The sequence below is a fragment of the Agelaius phoeniceus genome, chromosome 18 (assembly GCF_051311805.1).
Source record: "Agelaius phoeniceus isolate bAgePho1 chromosome 18, bAgePho1.hap1, whole genome shotgun sequence".
In the NCBI taxonomy this organism is placed as follows: domain Eukaryota; kingdom Metazoa; phylum Chordata; class Aves; order Passeriformes; family Icteridae; genus Agelaius; species Agelaius phoeniceus.
Window position 1 is genome coordinate 11,650,583 of NC_135282.1, and position 8,287 is coordinate 11,658,869.

Sequence of the window (8,287 nt, forward strand, 5' to 3'; positions counted from 1 at the left end):
CTGCAAACTTGGGGTGTTTTGTTCCTCTAAAACGACTCACAGAAGTAAAAGTTGAATACACTGTACAAATCTAGAACCTTCATATATACTACTAGTTTACCTTATATTATTATAACAGTAATAACACGCTACAGTAATAATAAGGTTATTATCATCGTAGTGACCTTTTTTTCATATGTACATCTTGCCAGTGTCCACAGCATACATCTTCTGTAAATGAGCACAAGAGAACAACTGGAATGAAGCAGCACTTTGCAAACGTTGGTGCCCAGGGCACCAAGAGCTCCGAGGTCCAGCCTGTGCACAGCAGCTCACTGGGACAGACCTGATCCCTCACAGAGCAGTGATGAGCAGCAGGAATTGCTGCCCAAACAGCCTCTTAATTACACAGTTCTCCTTGCACTCCAGAAGTTAAAGATAGGGCTCCACATCTGCCTGCTGTCTTTCTAAAAAATGTTTCCTGTGATCCTTTCCCTGCTAGATCTGGGAGAAGGGGAATTCACCTGTGCAGATTTACACATGTATTTCAGGGCAGATTTTGAACTTGTCCCACTAAACTTTATAACTAAGCAATACTATTTCACATGTCATATCTCAGTAAATGGATTTGATAGGCTAAAATGTCTTTTTTTGTTGTTACAACCTTATGAGAACTGAAAATAGTTCAAGAAAAAGTTGGCATGTGTAAACAAGCCTCCTCAGCTCTAATGTGACTCTTCACTCCATTGCAAAACGTTGCTGATTTTGTAGAGTTTCTCAATTCCTAATTGACTTTGATGTTCCATTTTTGACAAATTATAGTATCACACTTAAAGAATCATCATCCTGCTGTTTCTGGGAAAGATCTTCCCTTTAAACTCAGCAGGGCTGACCACTCAGTACCAATAAGACAAGTGGATTTTGCCTATTCGCTTTCAACAAATACTGTGGAGAATTCAACTGTAGTCTCTCCAATTTCTCCCAGTTTCCAGATTTGGGTTTTAACTCAGTACATCAAACTTCTGCATCTGGAAAATTATCATTGTGCAGTCAAGGAGGAGACCTGGAAGAGGCAAGAGAGGTAAAGAAGAGTGTCACCTCCCAGACCAAGGGAGAGGCCAAGGATGGCCTGGGAAAGCCAAGACATAGTTATGACTATCCCAGCCAACTGCTGCCTCTCACAGGAAAATCCATTTTTCTTTTTGTATGGAAATGAAGACTTAGTCTATTTGTCTCTTTCACCTTGTAACCTTTACAGTCTTGGTGCAACATTCAACTTTGACCATATGACCACAAGCTCTGCACTGACCCTCCCATGTCAGAAGATGCTTAGCAGTTCATATGCTGGGATTCAGGACTTTGACCTCTATTTTTCTGTTTGTTTGTTTGTTTGTCAAAACTTTCACATTTGCCATCATTGTCTGGGAGCACAGTTTGCCTTGGCAGAAATACCCATACATAGCCTGCACTCTCTGGTCTTCTGCTACCAGCATGAAGGGCTTTGTATGCTACTTGAAAGGGGACTCAGGCATTTAAAGACCCTTACAGGCCAAGATACACTCAGGGAAATTTTAGCTATAATTTTAATTATTAACAGAATCATTATTCATTACCTTATAAAAAGGCAGAGTATCTTTAAATTGTCCTTTACATTGTTGGGGTCCTGCTACATCTTTGTCCAAATCTGCAATCAGGAGATCAAATTTGAACATTATGTAATATTTGGAGTACAGGCATTGCTAAGGCTGATGTGAAGACCACAGCTGCCCTTCGGAGGGTATGAAATTATCCAAGGGTGTAAATCCTCAGATTCCTTTCCCAATTTCCCTCTCAGGTTATTACAGAGGTTGTTGAATTATTTTACAGAGCTTATTACAGAGCTGTTGAAGAGGCTCAACCATAGGGCTGAGTTGGTGGGGAGAGTACAGGGAGTCATCTACTGACCAAAGGGACCAGGGCAGGCTTTGGAGGCACGGAGCTTCTCCTTCAGCCTTGCTGGGGACGTTGTGCACCTTGGTTTGTGGATTGCACCAAGGCAATGTAATTTCACCTCCAGCCCCAACATGCCTTGACACACAGAGCTGCCATCTATAATCACTGCTGCTCTGACAGTGAAGCTGGTTTGGGATGACGGCTGCATCATCCCAAGGAGAAGAAAGCTGGTTGCTGGTTGGAAGACACCCCTCATAACCAGCCTTGGGAGCCTGGAGGTGTGGAGACAATCCCAGCATCTACACAAGCTGTAAGCATGCTTTTCATTTGGCAGAACAAACCTGGAGATGCAAATCAAGGAGCCACCTTTGGGGAAGATGGAGACATCTGTGTTGAAGCAGGATTCATGAGAGTCCAGACCAGACAAAGAAAAGAGGCTGCAGCTTTGTGTGCAGCCAAAGAGGAGGTTTGTGGCATGAATGACATTTCAAGCATTGCATTTTGCCTCCTTTTCTTTAGTGCTGCTTTCCATTGATTGAGGGAAAGTAAAGAACAGACAGGAGGTCAGGTATTTGTACTCAACACAGAAAAGCTAAGATATTGACACTCAATTTATCACTCTTCATCTCATCTTTTTAAAATATAAATTTAAAGAACCCTAAATGCACACCAAGCTCATGAGCCATTATCACACTAGTGTCCTAAATAACCTCAGTTGCCTTGGTCACTACACTGTCCAAATTATTTTGCAACATACTCAGGGGGATGCCTCTTTCTGCTGGAATTTGTTTGCAGAGCAGTCTACAGTCACCAAGCTCTTACTGTAATAAAGAAGAAATGCATTTTGTATTTCCCAGCTCTAAATTAGGTTTTAACCATTGGACAAGAGTCTAAGAAAGCTTCCAAGATCTGGCAACCAAAAGCCAAATTGGATGTACTTCATACACTGTTTGTCCCCCTACTTCAGTCATGTTTATTTGTAACCCAAGAATATCAATTAATTCTATATGATAATCAAATAACTCATTAATAGGCAATATTCAGAGAGTTTATTGTCCGGATTTTCTGAGGGACATGGCTGTGAGTTCCACAGTTGGTGCTCATGATCCATTTGTCTCAGTACTCAGTCCATTTGTTGTCAGAACCTGCTACACACTAAACTTTGCCCATTGTTTTTCTTTGCACACAAACAACTTTACTTTATTGAGGGTCACGGGTCTGCTCCCACAAAAATCAAGTGTTCAGGCATCTGGAGAAACAGATACTTGGAAACAGGAAAATCTGATACTCAAGAATTTCTTATTCATATTTCTCTTCCTTCTGTAATTCCTCAGAATTAAGGATGAAGTTAAATCCATAAACTGCCCTGATTCAGGAAAGCCAAATGATCCTTCTTTTGTTACTGAAATCAGAAAAGTGAAATATGTTCCTAATTTACTCATAGGTTTATGCTTTGCTGAGATGAACATTTAAGTACCTTCTGAATCAAGTTTTTTTTTGGTTTTCCTTTTAATTGGAAGGCACGCCAGGGAATAACTCTCACACTTTTAGCTGAGAAACTTGGCATTACTTCATCTCAAGTCTTGCAAACACACTTCTGGCTCCAATGTAAGGGCTAAAGAGACTCATCCAACAAAGCCTTGAAGGCTTGGAGGGTGATCACAAGCATTCCATGTTTTAGAAGCAGAGCAGCAGGGCAGTGACAGATGACTGGAGAGGACAAACCTCCATCTTGAGGACAGCAAGTATCAACAGTCCAATACTATTCTGGCACTATTTTTCTCAACTGTAGTAAACCCCATAGATTTAGGAAAAGCACCATGGAGGATATGAACAATAGGAATGCTGAAACAGCAAAAGAAAATTCCTGTTTTCCTGTCCTCCACCCCTTAACCTATCTCTGTAACCCTATAAGGCAATGTCATGTTAACCCCTTACCCATTGGTCAAGCTTGGATCCTTTCCAACCCTATAAAAGAAGCATACTGTACCCCATTAGGGGAGAAAGAAGAAGAGCAGAGACCCTCCAGGGACCTCCCCAAACAAAGCCATCTCCGTGGAACAGCCTGCGCCTTCTCCTTCTCCTTCTCCTCTCTCTCCGTCTGCTGCAGCCTCCAGTCCAGGGCACCACTACCCAGCAAGCAGAGCTGAAATCCTGAGAGCTTGCAATCACTATAGAGCTGATAATCACCATGCTTGCTGGATGGTAGCCCTGCGGCCTTGGCATGAGCGAGCTAGCTTCGGGCACCCGGTCCCTACCCAGGGACTGAGCTCCTGAGCCCTAGTGCTCTGCTTTATGATAAGGCCAATAAGAGGCTTTATTACTCAACCACACTGTCCTTCAGTTTCCCATTTCAAGAATGTCTCTTTGTGGGCTGTAAGCATGAGCAAAGGGAAAGCACTTGAATGGGACATCACAGGACAGACACCATTTCTCACACCACTGAAAGCCTAAAGGGACCTGCAGAATGTCAGGGACTCCTCTGTCTTTGTTGAATTTCTCAAGGTTAAAGGTAGAGCTGCTGCCTCCTTCTTCCTTTCCTGCTGGTGAAATGTAATGCCTGTTGGAAATGCTCTGTGGAACCCAAAGCAGAGCAATCTCTATTTCACAGTGACATTGGCCCAGTGAAAGTCAACTTTTGCACAGCTCGACTCAGTGGGACACATGGCACAAACCATTGCCCAAGGGAAACTCTTCTCCATTTGCTTTATTCAATGAGGATATCCAGGCACAGTTTACTGCAAACATCAGCACTTTATTCTCCCTGTAACACTGCAGATATGCTCAATATTAGATTAACAGTGAAACCTTCTGATCCAGTCCTTAACTCTTGAGTGCCCTTCTGGACCAAATCCATCAGTTTTCTTAAAGACTAAACCTCATTAGTACAATTACTGTAACAGCTGAAAATATTGGCAGGAGAAAACAAAAGGGAGCTTTGTGTGCATCCAAAGACACCAACAGCAAACTCTGCCTGAACCCTGTATTGTCTAAAATAGGCTGGAATATTACATTGGTGACCCCAAAGGATATCTGTGGAGGGTTTTAACCCACATGGAAGTACTAAATATAATATATTCATAGTATAGTGTGTGTGTATCTGTATGTAACTACCTATAGAGCTGCCATCATCTGCTTTGTATGAGCTCAGTGAGTGCTGGTTCACTGCCATGCTCATTCAGGAGCTGCCTGGATCAGTTTTGCTCACTGGGTCCTGTGCAGGCTGGAGCTCCCTTGGTCTCCCCAGGGCCCAGCACAGGGCAACAAGAGCCACTCTGAACACACAAGGGAAGCACATCAACTGAGGAAGCTGAGGAGGGATTTTTGACAGGGATCTTCACAGAGAGAAGTAATACACTCAAATCCTGAATTCTTTAATACCAAAAGCCTTAGAAAGGTGTTCAGAAAAAGGAGTGCTGTTGAAATACAATTTGGAAGTCAAAAAGGGAATAAATAAGGATGAAAATGCAACACCAGCAAATGTCTGGCTTGGGCTAAATTGAGGGGAATGGCTGACAAGGAGCAGAGCATCACCCACAGGGACCTTGCTGAACTTGAACAGAAACCTCCTGAAGTTTGGTACAGAGCAGGACAGAGGTCTGCATGCAGGCAGAGTGAGGTGCTCAGCACAGGCTCTCTCCAGTGTGGGCTGCTCTCCATGTTGGAGAGGGATCCAGGTAAATGGCTATTAAAATGCTGGCAAAAGCCACAAGCTTGACTGTGTGGTCACTTCCAAACCCTCCACATGCTTCTCCAGCCTCTAACAGCCTGGTTCCCAACTCCACAAAGCAGGGACCCCACCAAGCAATCCCATTTCTCCCTCCCCTGCCATCCCCATGCTCTGGGTGCCTGGTCCATGTTCTGGCCCTACACCAGCTGCAAGCTCACACCATGCAGGAGATGAGGGCAGATTCTCCATGGGCTGCACATACTGAGCCCCAGGCAGTGGGGATGTGATGTCTGCATTAGGCTCTTTGTACAGCTGCCACAACATTTTTCTTTTCACTTTTTACTTTTTGTTTTTAAGTTCCTGGTGTTAAGGGTATATAAAAACAATAGGGACTTTTATCTTAAGAGATCATCTGAAAACAACCTCATCCTCTCCAAAAAAGCATCAAGGATGGGAAATATTTTCTAAAAATTCCCCTAAATGAGAACTGAGGCTTTTGTGGGATTCCCAGGTAAATGACAGAGCTGCAGTGCTGTGCAGAGAGAGGCTTTCCAAAGTGCTTAATCACACTGCAATTTCTGAGTCAGGAATCAAGACCAGGACTAGCATCTGCATTTCATCTCCTCTCCAAAATGAGCAGCACTGCTGAAATGGAGCCTAACAGATTGTACTTTCCTGTGAAGTCAGCAGGCCCCAGCTCTGCTATCCCTGCAGCCCTTCCTGAGAAATGAAAGCATCCACACAACATCCCCACTGGAGTCCTGAACTTTTCCATTTCACTGGAATCCAGTGATACCCATCAGCATCAGAGTGCTGAGAGGGAGAGCAAGGGAGGCCATGTGCAGTGGTGCAGGAAGAATGGGAAGGGAGCAGGATGTGCCTCTGGGAAGCCACAAGCTACTGAAGAGATTCCCTCACACCTGCCTCAGACTCTGCCCTCGTGAATCCCAACTTAAACACAGCCTGAGAACTCTGCACCTCAGGAAGGATAAATTCCAGATGTGTGAGTGCTGCAGGTCAATAAGGACCTCAGGGAGCCAGCACTTAAGGAAAACCAGAGCAAGCTGAGCTTCACTGCAAGGGAATGGGGGAAGAGCAGGTTCTTATGGTCCTCATGCACTTCACAAGTGTGAAAAATGCCAATCACTTGGTTTTAAAAATTTAAAAGTTTAATAGTAATAAAATGGTTATAAAAATAGTAATGCAATTAGAGTAATAATAATTTGGACAATTTGAATTAGGACAATATGAGACAATAGAGACAAAGAGTTACGGACGTCCAGGTACCTTTTCTGGGCAGCACGAGCCCAAAAAAGGACCCAGGTTGACAGAGGATTAACCCTTAAAAGCAACAGCCTGTTGCATATTCATACACCTCATACATGATGCATAAATTCCATTCAAACACAGGATTCTGTCTGGGCAGTGTCAACTTCTTCCTCTTAATTCTAACAGCGCCTTCAAGCTGGGAAAAAGTTCATTTCTTCTGATAAGAGGGCAATAAATTCATTTTTTCTGAAAGATTTAGGTGTCCTAGGGCTGCTATCTGGTGCAAGTGCCTCATTCCTTTCTTAAAAAAAATATCCTACTTACATAGTTCTTATTTTAACTACAAAAGTTACCTTTTAACTACAAGACTACATTTATCATATTATTAAAATGTCAATACAACACTACTAATCAATACCTCAAAATACATATGGCAAATATCTGTGTCGAGCCATATAAAATGCACTTTTCACACAAGCAAAGGAAGCCTCAGAGAGGCTGACAGAAGCATAAAACCCAACTCCATAAACAGCCCTTGCCACGTCCTGGTGCAAAAAAATGAAGGCCATTGGAACTGTGCAAGTACAGATGTAGGCTCCCAGCTCTGTCTGCGTTCCAGGGATAACAGCATTGCTCCACAATAACTTCCTCTCCTCCTGAATGGCCCCCGGAGCCCATGGGAGGTAACCCTTTCCTTGTGCAAGAGCACAAGAAACTGTTTGCTTTCTTCCCTAGAAAGTGGAAGAGCAGCATGCAAAAAAGAGAAAATCAGTCTTGTAGAGCTTGTTTTCTGTACTTTTCTTTTTCCCTGGTTATCTTTCACTGCTGTTTTACTTTGGAAATTCCCTGGTATTCAAATTCCAGGCTGTTGCACAATTCCCTTTGGAGCTGTTGTATCACTTCTCATTAGCCACTTTCCCACACTGTGATCAATGTAAATGTCTCCTTCCTCCCTTCAAAATTTTACACTCTTTCCTCCAGGGACATGCTGATATTAGAGTCCCAAAATTTACTCAGCTGGAACACAGGGAAGAAAATGCAAGAAGTCAAATTTTGATCATTCAGGAGCATGAGCAATGGGAATGGAAAAAATCTCTGCTTTCCCACATTCAGAATTTGAATACTCATCTTCATCAGTGTTAAATATATAGTGTAAGAACACCTGAGCTGAGATGCCTTAGTACACATTTTTATTTCAACACAAAATAAGCTGTTTTCAGAATTCCGTGCATATCCTCCCCTTCTTTTCTACCTTGCATATTTAATTTTAAGACCTTTCTTTTACAACAGCTGGCTAAGTTTCTTATCATATTGAAGTGAGACATTTTCAGCTTATCAGATGGAAAATGCAGGGGAGTTATTGTTAGCAATGCATTTTAGTTCTCAGCCATAACGTGGTCCTTTGCAGATCATGTGGCAGTAGCTGTTCCAGCACAG